This window comes from Aquila chrysaetos, chromosome 12 (genome assembly GCF_900496995.4).
Source record: "Aquila chrysaetos chrysaetos chromosome 12, bAquChr1.4, whole genome shotgun sequence".
Lineage (NCBI taxonomy): Eukaryota > Metazoa > Chordata > Aves > Accipitriformes > Accipitridae > Aquila > Aquila chrysaetos.
Window position 1 is genome coordinate 8,116,629 of NC_044015.1, and position 17,272 is coordinate 8,133,900.

At 48.4% G+C, this 17,272-nt stretch overlaps 1 protein-coding gene across 1 annotated transcript in view; it reads right to left on the reverse strand.

Annotated features, from left to right (window-relative positions):
• Nucleotides 1-17,272, reverse strand: part of PRRX1 (paired related homeobox 1) — a 43,348-nt gene that overhangs the window by 10,317 nt on the left and 15,759 nt on the right. The gene's annotated exons all lie outside the window — the stretch shown is intronic.

The window sequence follows — 17,272 nt, forward strand, 5'->3', positions numbered from 1 at the left end:
ATAAGCACGTTGGATACTGTTGACTGAAGAACAGATGTGCACTCTCCAGCAACCCCCTTGCCTTGCCCAGCAAGGTGGTGAGCAACAAACTATGCGTCCCATAAGAGCACATCTTGGTTTGTGCCTGGTTTGTATTTACTCGAGCAATAAATCAGTACATCCATACACCCGGAGTCACACTTATCACTACTGCCTGTGCCTATGGTCACTGGAGCAACATCAGTGCCGAGACAAACTATGAAATGGCTTTTCTTAGCAAATACCTGCTCTGTACCATCTCTCCTTTTTCCAGTGCTGTTGCACGTGCCAATGTAGCAGAAGTGATGGAGCTATCAATGCACGGGTACTCGCAGGTACTGGCGAGCAGTGAGCGATGGCTCCAGGGGTTTGATTGCTCTTTATTAGGACAAGCTGGAGGCTGTGACACTGGTTTTGCTTCTACACTACCTGTACCGAATTATGTTCACTCACCACATCAGTTACAGCACAGCAAACACTTCAGTTACTGTGGGAAGCCACACCGAAGGAAGTGGAGAGCGAGGCACCAGCCTGCAGGAGCTGGAGGCCACTGCTGCCTCCGTAAAACAGCCCTGTTCAGGCTGCAGGACTGGTATGCCATCACTTTGCAGTTGTCCCTCTTCAAGTGCTCCAGTACATGTGGGGTCCCACCAAAACCACCCAGGCTTCTCATGCTCCTGCAGCCCCAGCCTTTGATGCTCCCAAGCACACTGGGCAGAGCCCCAGGTGGCCAATGTCAGCGTGATCCCACTGTCTTACGTGGAAGAACACTCGTTACACCGAGGAGGATGCGAGCCAATATACATGTCAGCATGCATTAAAATATATTGATCATTGTATCTATAAAAATGCATGTGCCAGTGAATTATATTTCACTTTCCATTAGTCACTGCGCACCTTGGCCCAGATGACAGTCTCACCGCTGAGAGTCCAAGGGCTTGACCTGCTATACAGAGTTGCAGAATATCCCCTCGACAGTCATTCCTTTTGCCATATCCAAATATGACAGCTCCCCTCATCTTCCTGTTCCCAGGGGGGTATGTAAGGCACAGGGAGAAGCTGACAAGGAAATTAAAGTCTACGGTTGTTGTCCTCACCACCTGTCTGTGTTGCTTTTCACAGCCCATCTGGTAACAGTTACTGCACCTGAACGCCTTTGGAAGGAGGCCCATCCATTTGGGAACAAAAGGACATTCCTCTTAAATTAAAGTAGGTTTTTCAAATTCCTGCAGGTTTACAGCGCCTCCATCCCCAATCCTTCTCCAACAGCCTGACGATCCCCAGCAGACTCCTTTCTAGCCTGGGGATTCCTGGGTGCAAAAATATGCCCTCAGTTTTCTTGTATCTGAGAGGAAGCGTTTGGAGACCAGTTTTTAACAGGCATGTTGAATCATAAAGCTGAGCTGGGAAGGGAGTGACAGAGGCAGGAACGCGCAAGAAAAACAAATGCATGTAGCAATCCCCGGGCATTCAAACAAGGCTACAGGTGAATCTATCCTGCTCAGGTGATCGGAAGCGAAGCAGTGAAGCAGAGGGATGGGATTTAACCACTGCTTGAGCAGAACACCATGCACACACTTCTGCCTGCTGGGGGGTTTAGCGCTGTCACAGAGTCCATCCCTTCTAAAGAAGCAGAAAAGTCCTACACATTCCTCTCTCGACTCATCATCAAAGCCTTTACAGAAAGGGTCAGTGATTTCCCCTGGCTCTACTGGCAAGCTTTGATGCAGTTGTGCTGCTGTGCGCCACACAACACAGCAAACAGCGAAGAACAAGCCTCAGGGCACGATTGTCCCTCAATGGCAGAAACTTTGTAAGACCAGCCGGCGTAGAGGCCAACGTCAACATGGGTGTCTGGCCTCCTCCTGAGTTATCCATCTGATGCTATTTTCTCATCTAAACCCTGCCTACGTGGACTGGATGAACAAATCAATAAAAGCCTTTGGGACCCCTTGGGAATCCCCCCCAGGCCTTTGAAGCCCCAGTTCCTGCCCAGAAGATGACACGTGGCTGGAGGGAGCAGGAGCCCGAGGCTGTCTGGCCATTGCTCAGATCCTGCGTGACAGTTACACATGAGGAAGGGTGAGCACATCACTCTGGGGAGCAAGAAGAAGGGCCAAAGCCTGTAAAACACTGGAGAACAAGAATCCCTCCTGCCAAGCACGTTAATGCAATTTGCCTGGTTTCCTCCCGGCGTAAAGTGAGACACCGGTGATTCACAGCTCACCTCGTAATTACTGGACCCAAAAATAGCAGGGCCAAGAAACGGAAAGTTGCAGGCAGTGGCCGTGTTGCAGTGACTCATGGTCAGGTCACCGTTGGCTAATGCACCTCCAGCATCGGCTGGCACGGAGCAGGGACGTGAGTCACTCCCGTTTTCCAGGACGTAGCTGGATGGAGGTAGCTGGACAGCAAAGTACAACCTGTGACAGGGGGGTCAGGATTTTGAGATCTCCTTTCACTGCACCTCTGGAACAGCACAACACAACTAGATCGAAATGTCTACAGGAGTTACTTAGGTAACAGGGAAAAAAAAAAAAAAGCCTTATTAGCCCAAAGCACCGCTGGTTGATCACTCCTTGCGTTTTGCCATGCAGACATGCCATATGTTGATTACAAACTGCTAACGAGGGATTGCAGACACCTAAACCCCACGTGTCTGCAAATGTCACCTTGCTCACAGCAGTCACTGCCTTCGACATGTGAGCAGGGTATTTTTTTTTTTCCTGCCATTATTTCTTTATCAGGAAACAATGCTGAACACTGAAAAATGGTACTACTAAACAGTGTTGACAGCAGTAGTGACCGGAGTCAGCAGAAATGGAGAGAAGAGAAAAACAGCTCTAAAGCTTTTTAGATGGGTCAGAAGTCTTTCATCAACATTCTTTTAATCAGAAATATTTTATTACAAGCAGCATTCTCAAAAGCTGAGCTGTTTGCAAATGCATCCCCCAGAGAGATCGAAATGCACGTTCTCCTCTCAGGAACCTGATGTTGGAAAATCTGGGAATTTCATTTCAAACTCCCAACCTTTCATGTTGGGCTGGGGGATTTTGTTTCCTGTTTCCACACTTGTGTTTTCCTGTGTTACTTCTGCATTCACCCATGACATGCAAATCCTGGTGTCATACACAAACGCACTTCTAGGATGCACCAAAGCATTTTTAATTGCTCCTAAATGATACAGTATGAAATGTCTTATTCTTTTTTCCCTTGCTCATCATGTCTCCTCTTGCAACGAGGCAGATCCATACTTGAAGACACTCTGATCTATTCTCCTTATTGCATAGCGGCTGTCCTAGTATCTTGACTATCACTGGGGTACCATCAGATGGCTCCTGTTGGGATGCCACATAGAAAATCCAATGCATTATAAAGCAAAACAGAGTTGAGAACTAAATGCCTACATATAAGTTACAAGATCAGTATTTTTTCCACCAATACTCACAACCGCAACATATTTTGGATTTCCAGTTTGCAGGAATGCTTGTGCATACTTGCTTTCATTCCAGGTCAGAACAAAAACTAATTTCCAGATGGGATTTACATTGTGTGGGCAGATTTGAAAAGTTTTGACCAGTTTATTAAGCCCAGAACCAGCTATTATAGTACATTAATTGGATCCGAATTGAAAGTAAACAATTGGATTTAATTAAGTGAAGGACAGAGACATTTAACTGCAATATCGTATACGGTAAGGCAGGAAAGATTTGTCACATCAGTTATATAAACTGTAAACTGAGAAAGGATTCCAGGAAGAAAATAAGAAATCACATTATAATCATAGCCTTCAAAATAAGAAGTTACTGCTGAAGTTTGAACACAGATTAAAGAAAAAACAAGACAAATTATTTCACGGGGGGGGGCGAATTCTAGCAACTAAAATTCTAGCAACTAAAAATTCCTTTAAAGTAAAGAAAAATCCTGCAAGCCAAAAGAAGAGTAAGTTTTATTCAGAGTGGTAGAGAAAGAATGGAAAAAGAATAGAAGGGAGAGGAACAGTTTTTTAATTGGGTTTAAAGTTAAAATTTAAGAAGCTTGAGTAGAAATACTTCCGTGGGTCCCCCTGGCTCCGGACAGACTCCTCTCCCAACACCAACCATCCAGACAGTTACAGCCCTTTGCAGGCTCATGTTCCAGTTTTATTCATGCTCTGCTTCGCTTTTGATTCATTATATCCCTCCACAATATTACAACTCTTTGGGTGCAGGGCAGCTTTGTCAACTTATATCATAAAAAAACAATAAAAAAAAACCCAACCCCAAAACGTTTAATCAAAGCTAAAACAAGGCGCCAGGAAAGTGAGTGGGAAGCCGGGACAGGGGCATACAAAATCCACCTGATGACAAAGCCCTATCCCAACCAATTTGAGACGGGGCTCGAGTGATTTTCCACTCATGCGGGATGCTGGAGACGATCCAGTGTGCCGCAGAGCAGGGCTGCCCGTGGGCAGGGGGTCCCACCACCATCGCCCGTGCAAAGACGAGATCGTACCCCATCTAAAAGAGCCAACAGACACCAACAGCGCTCGGAGCTGAGCCCGGCCAGAGCAAGGTTCACGATCTCAAGCTGAAAAGCCACTTTCCAGCCTGAAAACATCACTTTGGCAGAAAACAGGGAAAAGCCTCGCACCTCTATTTTCCCTCAGCTTGTTTTCCATGTCTTTGACCAGGCTGGATGGCCAGGTTCATCGCTGCCTCCGGGCAGCAGGAGTCCATTGACCAGCAGCTTCGTCTTCGCCACATGTGAGCAGAATAGGGGCAAGGGGACCCACACGGATAAGATTGCATGCTCAGAGCTGTCTGAAGTATCTCTCTAAAAGCTCCCCGGACAGAACGAACTCCAGTTTATACGTATTTCCATGCACAAAAAGTATTTCCAAATGGAAATAAGGTTTAACTTCAGGGTATGCAAATGCTACACGGAGAAGTTATAATTACCCTACACCAGACATCACAAATGTAGGCAATATGGAATGAAGATGACACTTAAAAGAAAACTAAATATGTTAAGGTAGGAGATGCCTATTAAGTCACGTACTGATGCTAGCCCTGATGAGCAGCGATACCAAGCCCAGCTGTACAACCACGATAACAGCGGGTTTGCTTCGTGATTACAGGTCAGACTACGGAGATTTTTGAACTATCATTTTTCTCCCATTACACAACACCAGCTGAGCTTTTTTTCTAACCTTTGCTGTTTATTTGTTTGCTTTTTCTGCACCATCTGTGCACAAGACCTCAAATTATTTCAATTATACAGAAAATTCAAGTATCTGAAGTTCCAGCCTTGTTAAGATCACCAGGAACACAGAAAAAAAAAGAAGAAAACAAAGAAACAGATGCTATATTTCTTTTAAAAGCCTTTGCTTTTGATTATCTCATAAACTAATCAGGTTCAATTTTTGCACATAAAAAATAAGTTATTTTGTGCACAAGCATGGAACTTCAGAAAGGTGATACTGAATTTTTCATACAAAAAACAAATTTTAATATTAAATGGAAAAGTGCGTATACTTTCAGCGTTACCCACGGGACTATGGCAGTTCCTCTCCGAAGCGTCTGCAATGTGGAACCTATCAGGATAATTTTTAGCTGACCGCATACAAACAATTACATATCATTACAGAGCTGTGAATGGCTTTTGCATGGATAGCATGCCTACACTCTCCCGTTGCACTCAGCTCTGCCTGCCAGACTACGGGAACTCACTGAGGTCCTGTACAACCACGGCTTCACCAGCGCCGACAGCGAAACCCTCGTCGTCCTCCACCAGGACAGGCGCTGGAGCAGTGGGACCTCCCACCTGCACCATGGCCAAAAGGGACATTTCCAGGTGGGTTTCAAGGCACAGCACCAGCCGGTGACCCTCACCTCCCAAGAATGACGTCTTGGGGTTGTTGTTGTCCTGGTGGAGAGCCTGTAGACACCTTGGAGCTCCTGAAGACTAGTTTCCAGCATGCAAACAGTCTTCACCTGGACTTACCGGGCACTGCAGGGACCTGACTGCAGAGGCATTCCCCATGCTCTGCTCTGCACTTTTGTGGGTATGCAGAGCTGGGGATCAGGTACCCCTGCAACCCCAACCTGTTCTGCTCCTGACCCACAGACAGGGCAGTGTGAGCTCCTCCCTAGCAGCTAAGAGCCCTATCCTATGGCAAATGTAAGACAAAACTCCCTTTCAGTGTGGTTTCAGCTCTGGTGCTTTGCCTCTCATCTGGTGGGAACCTGCAGAGCACATGGGCAATTATAGCGGCTAAGATGTGCACCCTCCCTAACTACGTCAACATTCCCACTTGCTGGAGCTAACAGAAGAAATGATGTTCGAAGAAAAAAAACTAATCATGATCCAGTGGAAATCCAGAGAGTCTTCCTGGAAAGACATGACGTTAAGTCTTAATTACTGGGAGAACAATATTTGCGGGGGCAAAAGTATACATCCTTCTCCAGAAATTGGTACAAAGCCACTGAAAGTCTCCCTAGATCCCAAGACCAGTCTGAGTTCTGCTGTAACAACTCTGCTTTTATACTCGCTAGGGTTTTCCTTCTGGGCATCCTACAGCTCATAAGGCACATGGCTTAGTCCTGCTCTACTAACAAGCCTTTCCGCCGGGTCTTGGGGTCAGAGTGTTCCCATAATACAATAAGCACTGTATGGATCTCATAAGCTCCAAGGCACAGTATGTTATGTGTTTGGAATTCCTTGTATGCTTTTATACTTTGTTTTACATATTGTAATTTTTATATGCATTACCACATTGATCCTTGGAAAATTAATTTAAAAAAAAAAAATATAATCAAAAGCAAACACATATTTTAAAAGCCTGCCAGCAGCAAATCATGTTCTGTGAGACTGCACTTTGTAACTGACAAAGAGACCAAACCACCAGACCATGGCAGCGATCCAGCGGGGTGGATTTACCAGGCTCGGGAGGGGACAGGATCCAAGGGGGCTGTAGTCCCCACCGAGTCCCTCGTTAGGTTAGCCCAATGCCGCAAAAGCATTGGACCCGTGACAGAGGAGCAGAAATGCAATTGCACGGCTCCGCCAGCCAAACCCCACTGCATACCCAAAGGTATCATATCCAAAACGGGTCTGCGCGTCCCAGCGCAGCACTGAGCTGCAATGACGTCCAGCTGCTGGTGCCAGTATGACCACCAAACCTTCCCTGGAGAGTTGGAGCACCTCAGCCTTCACAGCCCCCTCCTTATTCTTGGGTAAGACGTGGGATCAGTGCGTTTGGCAGCTCTGAACACGTGTGAAGTCACGGCTTTGCAAGGTCAGGGGTATGACTTCCAACGCCCGCATCCTCTTCCCATCAGCTCCCTTTCCCATGCCATGTGTCCTGATGTTTCATCTTAGGAGGCACTTCATGCAGCCAAAATCAAACTTCCTAACCTCCGCCCTGCTCCATCGGTATTTTCTCATTTCCAAAGCCGCCTCTCTACGCTCTTGGCCCCCTCCGTGCCCTACTTCGTTCCAGATAACATCCTTCTCTCCGCTCCGGCACCCTTTCTTGTCCTTTTCGCAAAGGCTTGAAAAGCCGAGTTGTGTAATGCTGCCCCCTTTAACCCTAACGTGCATGTGGTGTATATCCAAACCAGCACAACAGCTGAGAGTATTCTTCTTAAGAGTCACCACTGCTCTTAGCTTGACCATGTAATGAGGACTTCCCATGCAGGACCAGACTAGTACACCAGGAAAGCCAGTATCCACGTCCACCTGGATACCACCAGCTGCCTCAAGACAGTGGCAATGAACCATCACGACAATTAGGCAAGAACAAGTTATTAATCTATTTTCCACACTCATATCCCCCTGCAGTGAGCTCGATAGGGTTACACATTATACAAAAGGCACACAGCAGTATTTCCACCTGCTTCCCTGTTGGATTTACCTGGTGTCCCCTTTCTCTTTGTGTACAGAGGTGACCCACAAACCTATAGCTGGACATCAATCACAAACCAGTGTCACCTATGCCCCTGGTTTCAGGGATCAATATGCCCTTTGATGCCAAGTTGCTGGGACAGCCCTCAGAATAGTCCCTGAGACCAAAATAGATAGAAACCACTTCCACCCTCTTCTGATGGCCACAGATTCAGAAGGTTGATCCACCCTGTTAGTAGTCACATAGAAGGATGCATCAGCCAGAAGCCACAAAGTGGGGACCCTGCAGTCCCTCTCCCACTGCATACCCACCTGAACTCTGGGCAACATTGCTTTTATTAAATTTTCTCTTGCATTTAAAAAAAAAGTTCTCAAAGAGGCAAAAAATCCTCATGAACTTCAGCTAGAAAAACTTTTTAATGGGGAAAATTAGAGATATTTTTGCAAGAAGCAGATAAGTTAAAAAAAAAAAAAAGAAAAAAAGAAAGGGTTTTGCCAAAGACAGAAAAGGGCTGCTTTGGGGGGGATTTTTTTTCAGTCCATATATATGTTGCAGATGAACCACTTGGCATTTTGGGCCTTTCAACCGGCTCATTTCCAAACGCTGTGGCAGCTGCAAAAGTCTGCAAACGTTACCCAGAAATCTCCCACCCGCACCGGGAAAGACTGACTCAAACTGACCAGGTTCATCAACGTCTCCGCTTGTTCAGGTCCCCGCGGAGGCCGACCGTGCTGCTGAGAAGTGCCATTATTAAACAGCCCCATCCCAACTGGATCTGGAAATTCACTTGACGTGTTTTTTTGGTACGCAGGACCTGTGCGAGCAGACAGACAATGACTGGTGGGATGCGCGCGCCAGCTGGCCCCACCGGTAGGCAGAAACACTGTTCTCAATGGATATTTCATCTGTTTATTGTTGAAATATCTAGGGCTGCAAACTGCATGGCACAGAACGACCGTGCTGGGACCACAAGGCGCCACGGGCCAGGAGAAGGGAAAGTGCAAACGACAGTGAGAACGCTGAAACCAGCTCTCCAAAGGCCGCGCTCCCCTTTCATTAGCATTCAAGAACAAATGTGTTTCAACCAAATCAGACCACCACTGCCATCGCTCCTACCAAGCAAACTGGACTGGAGCCACTGCAGAGCTTCGCTTAGAAATCCAGATTTTGACTGCTAATGCATTTTATGCGTCCCTCTTGATCACAAGTGGAAAACCAATGGCATCTGAGATCCAGAAACAACAGAACTTGAGCCCGGCTGTCAGCATCCAGCTCACCTGCCTCTTCCAAGGGCTGAGCATCCTGACCAGAAGCGCGCTCCTCAGGTGGGGGATAAAGGATCTTTACCTCCCGCATCGCTACGGGAGGCAAAGGGATTAAAGCACGTATGGCCATTTCAAAACAACTCTTTCTCCTTCCCAGGTCCATAGTGATAACCTGCTCTTCTAAGGCCAGGGGACAGGGAGGAGGGACAAGGCTGCTGCTGGGCTCTGGGGGGCTTTTTCCTGGATGCAGGGACATTCAGCAAAACCGGAGGGCGGATGGGACAGGCCACGGGCTCCAGCGTGCTCCGCACCCCGGCTCCGCGGGATGCAAAGGGAAATCAGGCTCAGACCCACCTCCATCCTTAGCCTCTTCTGGACAGCAAATGCATTTCACATTAGCTAATAAATTGCTACATCTTATGTTTCTTAGCCTGCTGGAATGATGAATATTTTGGAATGTATTTTGAATGGTTCCTTGCCAGAGTTGAACAATCATCTAGAGATTTTAAATCAAAAGGCTGAAAAAAGGAAACCTCTGTATTTCCACAGAGTTCACCGCAGTTTGAAAAGCACAACTCCCAGCAGAGGAGGCAGAATAATGATTGTCAGAGCTCCTGCGAATTGGGGCAAACGAGGGATATGTTGGAAACAACACTCCCTAATATAGAGTAATAATCTTTGCCTCCAGGTGATGAATATATTACAGGATATCTGCTGATTGCTGCCCTTAATCTGACTGAAATGTCAGATACTGTAACCTGGAGGATCAGACAACTTAGGGGACCTGTATGGAGACGCAGGATATCTCAGCCACAAAACCCTGCTTTTGGTCTGGTGCAGGGCTAGTAGACAAATGCTGCCGTTTTAGCACAGTTTAATGGAATTTAAGCCTTTTTAAAGGCTCTAGCTAACGAATCGCATCCATTGCCAGACTAGCCACATCCTCACCTAACAAAGGAGTATCTCAAAACCAGCAAAAGATCTGATGGCTCACCCAAGGTAGCACAGCTGGAGAAACATGGCTACGCACCTGTGCTGCGCCCTGTGCCCCTGCTCCAACCGCTGCATCCCACCAGCTGCAGGAGCCCAAATCAGTTCATGTAGATGATCAGTCACCAGGCAAATGAGGGCTGAGCAAGCTCAGCACAAACCCAAAGCTTGGATGGAAAGTCTCCATCGATAAAGGAGACCATAAGTGGTCTGGTCTCATCAGAACAGCCGCAGATGGAGTGGGTCCAAGAAATAAGCTTCCCTCTCCCCCGTGGAGATGGGCTGTCTAGACACATTGGCAAAGCCGTGCTGCCGAGCTTGCAGTGCTGCATCCTTCTTGTATACAGCCCATCAAATACAGCAAATTCCTGTCCCCCGGCCTGTTAGCATGGGCATTTTTTCAAACTTCCTAGTGTCAGTCATGTCCAGAAATGCCAATTATGTTTAATGAGAAATTTTTAAACATATTTTTTTTCTTCCCCCCTAGAAAAACATCTTAGGATTTTTTTGATCAACCTTCTGGCAAAATCATTTGCTGGTTACTTCATTATGTATATTTTTACTAACAATTAAAGTAAAAATATAGTAAGTTGAGTACAAAGTATTTTTAAGCCAAGAAAAACTGATATGTGAATATGAATTGCAATGGAAACCTGAAAAAAAAAGGTTCTCCAAATAATAAAAAAACTATTCAACAAAGCCTATGGGAGTTAGATGATGTTTTTCACTAGGAAAACAATGATGTTTGATAACATTTAGAGAGAGCATGCCTAGCCTCAGGGCCACATTCAACATAGTATGTAAGTGTAGGTTTAAAACCATCCAGACCAAAGCCCTCCTGAAATAAGTAAATGACCTTTTACCAGATTCAAGATTACACAAGTGATTAGTGTATATTATACAGCATGTGCAAATTCAATCTTGCCCTGGGGTAAAGGTGGACTGATGACACAACTTCATCAGTTCTCTGCCAGACTCACGTCCCTGGAACCAGCACCACGCTCCCAGCTCTTGGTGAAGTTGTATTTGGGGGAAGAGCTTTGGGAGGTGGCAACAAAACCAGCAAAAAAGCAAAGCTGGGGACAGCAGATAGAGGAGCAGGGTGGGATTTGGCAGCCAGGGTAAACTCCCCAGCTCCAGCTTTCTAAATGACTGTGGGCAAGCCAGTCCGCTCCTCTGTGCCTCCTTTTCCTTCCTCGCTTCGCCTCGCCCATCTGTTTAGACATCCCACTCTCGGACGACGTGTTGTGCCACTCTCTTTGTTCATAACACATCGAATAGTCCCGTACTTACAGGGGTGCAGACAAGAAGCAAATCCCATCAAAATAAACCAGAAGTGGGATGCATTCACATTACAATCGTGACATTCATGCTGTTGAGTTTCACAGCACAGAGAATAAATTAACAGCAAGTAATTAAAACACTTTCAGTGTATGGTATAAAGGTACACAGCAGCTATTTCATTTCAATTGCATATGCAAATGCTAGCTGGTGTATTTGTGAGTATTGCAGACCGCATTTCCTAGCCATGATCAGCGCTAACAGAGAGGCTCCACAGCGGTGCTGGCTCTGCTCTTAACCCTTTGCAGAAAAACTGTCAGTTTTGATTCATAAATGAAGGCAGATGGACTTATTTCAGGTTAGTGGGGCTCCAAAGCAAGGTTTAACGGCACCCCAACAGCTGATGGGCACCACCATGTCCCTGTGCTGGTGCTTCATAAGACCGAGGCAGCGCATAGCTCCTGAAGCTCAGGCTTGATCCCCTCGGCGTCAGCCACAGCCACAGCTGTGTGATGGCAGGCGAGCACCGGGCACAGCCTGCACGGGGCCCCACATCACCCCACTGCTGCAGTGCAGCGGCTCCCTCAGCCTTGTTGACCTACTGAACCGTCATGCCAATTTGGTCAATTTAGACCAAAGTGGCCACGGGATGGGCTTTCCACCCTGCTCCACCAACAGCATCCCTTGAGGACTTCTGAAACCACCTCGTCCCTAAGAAAGAAAGCTCAGCTGCTCCTGGCTGCTCACAGAAACCTCGAGAGCCTTCAACTTTGCTTAGGAAATCTCCGTCAACCTCTCTGGTCACAGGAGTGAGCGTGCAGGTGACTCCCTGTCAGAGATGGCTTCCTCCTTCCTCCTCGTGCAGCTCTCCATACATCTCCCAGAAAGGGGTACCAGGGACGGACACCATGGCTCAGGCTGAACGACCTCTCCTGCCAGCCCCCCGTCCCAGTCACGTGCTGGAAGTGCTGGCAGCAGTGCTGAGCTGGGACTGGCGAGCAGCCATAAGCAGCCACGAGCAGCCAGACACGAAGCTGCTGGCCATGGGCCACTGCTAGCCTGCATCCCTGCAGGCACGTCCTCCAACCAGCCCTGCGTCCCAGTGCACTCGCACCAGCTCTCCAGGCTCCCCCTCGGTCACAGAAATTGAATTCAAATGGAAAGACTGAGATCCCAGCATGGGAATCCAGTGTCCTAATAAGCCAACAACTGTACCTGCAGCCTGCATTTTCTGAGACGGGTCAGCTGCGAATACCCTTCAATCCCGGCCACGAGGGACACTGCAGCGTGCAGCTGGGTGGACCAAAACATCCCCCATGCAGGTCCTGGAACATGCAAATTGCTACGCAAAGACCATTGCCATGCAACATGGTGTAACAAAGATCAGAGCACCCAAAGAGCCCCAAACCAGCTTGGAGAGAACTAAAGCAGAACAGTCTGGTCCTGAAATAGGTCCTCTTTTTCTTTTAAGCACAGCTCATTAAATGTTTGCTGGAAAAACAGAAAAGCATTTTCCACAGAGAAGAGGACATCCAAGAAAAGCCCTTTCGGACATAAATTGGCAAGAGACTCCCAAGCATTTATCTTCGGCATAGAATGTGCGCTGTCAGGAGGGCTGTAACTAACAATATGCTTAAAAACATGCCACAGACTTCCACTGTATTTTATTTGGCACTAAGGGGTTATTCCTCAGCACAAAGTATTTGCAACTGGCATCAGTTAAACGAGAAATTACAACCTTCAAAAGACCTATTTAGCGTCAGCTGCAGAAAGTACGGAATTTGCCATCGGCTTTGATGACAACAGATTATGCCCCGTAAAACGCTGCAAACACGCTTGGCTACAATGCTGGGCGCAAGCTGCCAGTTCAGCAGGGGGACTGGGGACTCGGCGCTTCCTGCCCCTTCTCAGGAGGCTGCCGCCTGGTTTAGAACTGGTGACACCCTTCTCCCCAGCCCTCCGGTTCGCGTGCCTGCCAAGTTCAGCCACAGGGCTTGGGACACGGCAAGCTGATTTCTTCAAGTGCCTTGCTGAGCCGACGGGCAGCCGGCAGAGCCGGGCTTGCACTGGCTCTAGCCAGGCTGCAAAGAACCGCCAAGCCACACGGCAGCATCTTGCTCCATTTGGAGCAAGATACCCCAAGCTCGTTAGACCCACAGCTCATTAGTGCTAAGGAGGAATAAGAGGGAAGTGTCCCATTCCTCTGGACTGGATGTTCAGCTGGGACAGACTGAAGTCAACAGCATGGAAACGTCAGGAGGGCATGGAGCCCAACGGGTGGGTTACCTGGCTCTGCTCCCAACGTGGCGATTTGGGAGCTCCATCACCTCCTGATCCTGCACAGCTCAGCTGCGTGCCAGGATGAGGGACAGCCACGCTGCCCCTGTCCTGCGGGATTATTCCCACCTCCCCAAGAGGAGGAAAGAGCTCTGCCAGCAAACTCCTCAGGCCCTCAAACCTCTTTCCACTCAGGCTTGCCGAGCGCTCCAGAAAAGGAAACCTCAGAGTCGGGAAACCTTCCTGGCGTTTGCTCAGGACGAGTGCCGTGTCCACGCAGGAGTGCACGCGGGAGTGCTCTGCAGAGAGCGTGTATGTGCGGGGAAGGGCAAGACCATCACTTGGCCGCCTGCACTGGGCCAGTGTTATCTTGAGTTAACCTGGAAAAAGCGACGGAGATTCTTGGTCCAGAAACAATCTCTGCCTCAGCAGAGTGGGCTCCGGAGATGTCAGCCTGAGCTATGTTTTTCTGCCGCAAACCCAGAGCCCGCTCAGTGAGCTGTAAAACACTCCCGTCCCTGCATTCTGCAAGAACTTTACTGTTTCCTTCCCAGCCTGAGTCAGAGGCACACAGCTACAGCAGATCTACAAAGACAGGGGTTTATTGGGCAAAGACCCTTTGTTTACCTTGCCCTGTGGCAGGATATTTAACCATTCACGGGACTTGCACAGCAACAACAAAAATGAAAGGGGGAAAAGGAGACACTGCACATAGCTGCAGCCTGCGGCAGGCAGCCTGCCCCGCCATAGCACGCTCTGCTCCAGCACTTGTAAAACCGATGCCTGCATGGCATCTGCAGCCCTTGAGTTAACCCCTGCTCCTGCAAGCCCAGGAATTGTCACTTGGCTTGAAATTAAGTGCGTCTGTGAGTCGTTACTGGGCTGGGGCAGAGAGGATGGCTTTGCCCTGCCTGTGCCGCCCAGTGTTGCTTGCACACAGCGGGAGCAGCCAAAATGGGACCAAGCTAAATATTCATGGACCATAAGCTGGACCCTGTGAAAACCGCGCAATTGCCTCCGTAGGAGACCGGCATCAAGACAGGCTCTGGACAGACTGTGCCTTCTCTTGGTGCACCCTCTGCCTTTTTTTAACCTCAAAGCTGGCTGAATCTCATCCTTCTGACTTATACACACTGCCAGAGATGTACTTTTTTTATCTCAGGTTTTCACATGACCCCAGAATCTGGATCTTAAAAAAAGAAGAATAAAAAAAGAATTAAGAGCCACGGTCCTTCAAGGAGTCACAGCAATGCTGAGACTGGACTTTGGTCCCGCTGTACTGGCATGGCACATTCATGCAGCAAGCGACAGTCCTCCCATAAAGGCTTCAGGCACTCTGTTAGCCAGCCCAGCAAAAGCTGGCATCCTGGTAGTAATGGTCTATCGTTAGCCAGTTGGCCCAATTTTAAAAGCTGAAGTGTGACAGCTAAACCCATCTGCAGAGCCCTTTGACGCTCAAGCTGCTTGCAGCCAGGCGCTGAAATGCCCAACTTGAGGCAACCGGACAGGAAAATCTTGACCATTTCCCGCTCCAGAAGTCAGACGGCCTTTTCGACAGCGCAGACCCTGGAGTCCTCTCCCAGCTTTCTGTCGGGGAAAAAAAGGCCTTTTAAATTTACTCTCCTTACACAGAGACTCACAGGGAGACCAAGCCAACATCGTCAAATGATTGTATCGGAATCATGTTTTATTTCCCAATGTCTGATGGGAAGAAGCGTATCAAACCGCATGTCATCTGCTGCCGCGGGCTTGTTCCTGAGTGAGCGCCTGCCGAATTCACAGCGGACGCAGGGACCGCTCCCAGCTTAGACACTGCTTTTACTTCGCAGATAGTTTAAGTGCCCCTGATGAATACAGATGCTTTCCTGAATCAAAAGCAAGAGGAAGAAAAACCCAAGTCTTCACATAAAGTAAACCCAAGTAATATTTCAACCAAATCTGCTCCCAGCATTAGACGGATTGCAGGAGCTGGAGACGAAAAGCTCCTTTTAAGCTGGAGAATTCATCCCCTCATCCCCAATGAGGGATGGATGAGTAACTAAAACAAATATTACATTTCATCCTGGCTAACAGCACTCTGATCTTGCCTTACATGAACAGGGGAGGCAAAAGCACTCCCGATGATTATCACTTACACACAGATGACTTCAAGCCCCTTGCTCGCTGAGCCCGGGCTGTGACATGACATACAGGTTTCTCCCACAAACCTCTTTTGTTGCTCAGGCATATGTTTTGCAGTTGCTCTGGCAGTTTTATTGCATCTATCACCTGGGCACAGAGGTAATAAAATACTAAAACTCCTCACCCCTGGGCACAGGCTTTATCTTTCCCTGGTTACCTGCCAGCCTATGACCAAAGTCAAGAGTCCCATCCTCACCACCTGCCTTGGGAGACCTGCTTTTGCGCTCAGCCAGAGCTGTGTCCGGACAGATGGGTGCCCACATCCACCATAACCACGTCTGCCTTGTAGCTCCAGCACCAGCTCCACCACCACTGGCTGAAACAGGCCAAGTTGCCCCAAAACAGCGCTGAATCCCTGCAACTGCCTGGGCAGCTCGGGGCTATCCTCTCCCTGGCAGTCCCCGGTTCCTGAGCATCAGCCTTTCCAGCTTTCAGGTACAGCCTGTGTCCAAAAACTCCCCATGCCTCAAGTTTTCACATAGAAAGGGCTCTGACTTCTCTCAAATCGTTAGAGAAAATGAGCCTGGGAAATTTCAAGTCTTGAAACCCAAGCACTTTAAAAAGTTACTACTGATAGTAACCAAAGGGGTAATACCTCCTGTGTTTGCTAGAGAAGAAAGTACATTTGCAAGGCAGAGATACTGCTCCCGAGCTATTAGGTCTCCTGCTGTGGGTCTTGCCTTTAAACTGTAAAATAAAAAAAGTCAGAAAACCCCATCGAAGATCTCTTCCCCTCTCCTGGCTTTCCCTCCTCCTTGCTCCTGTGCCAGCTGAGTTCAAGGCAGGCTGTGTCTTGCTCAGAGCGTGGCTTGCCACGTTGGAGCGAAGCAAGCCGAAGACGGGCCTCGGCCCTTTGAAGCAGCCACAACAGAGGACATCCCTCTCCCCAGGGACGCGCCGCACGGTGCTGGCCCAGCCAACGGGAGAGCAAAGCCAACGTGCAACGTGTGGCAGAAGAGAGGCAGGGACGGAGGAGAAGCCCTGCGGCAGAGCTCCCACCAGCCTCCTGCGAGAGCTGGGCACCCGGAGAAGAGACCATGTCCTCGGATGGGCTGCTCTGGGCACCGAACCCCTTGGAGATGCCTTCCAAAAGGGTGGCCCAGCTTCCTCAGCTGGTTTTAACTGGCTTTCCAAAGAAACTGCTTACAACGAGACATGCTCTTTGCCTCTGATCCCCCGGCAGTTTTTTAGCTGTTGGCCAATTTCGACCACAATTTGACAATTTGAACAGGAACTGTGACAATAATTCAGCTCCTACAATTTTCCTGAAAACCTGGTGCCTCAGTAAAAGGAAAGAGGCATTACTAATGCCGGCAGCAAGAGACCAAGCAGCTGGGCGAACCTAAGCTCTTACAAGACACCCGAGAGCCCT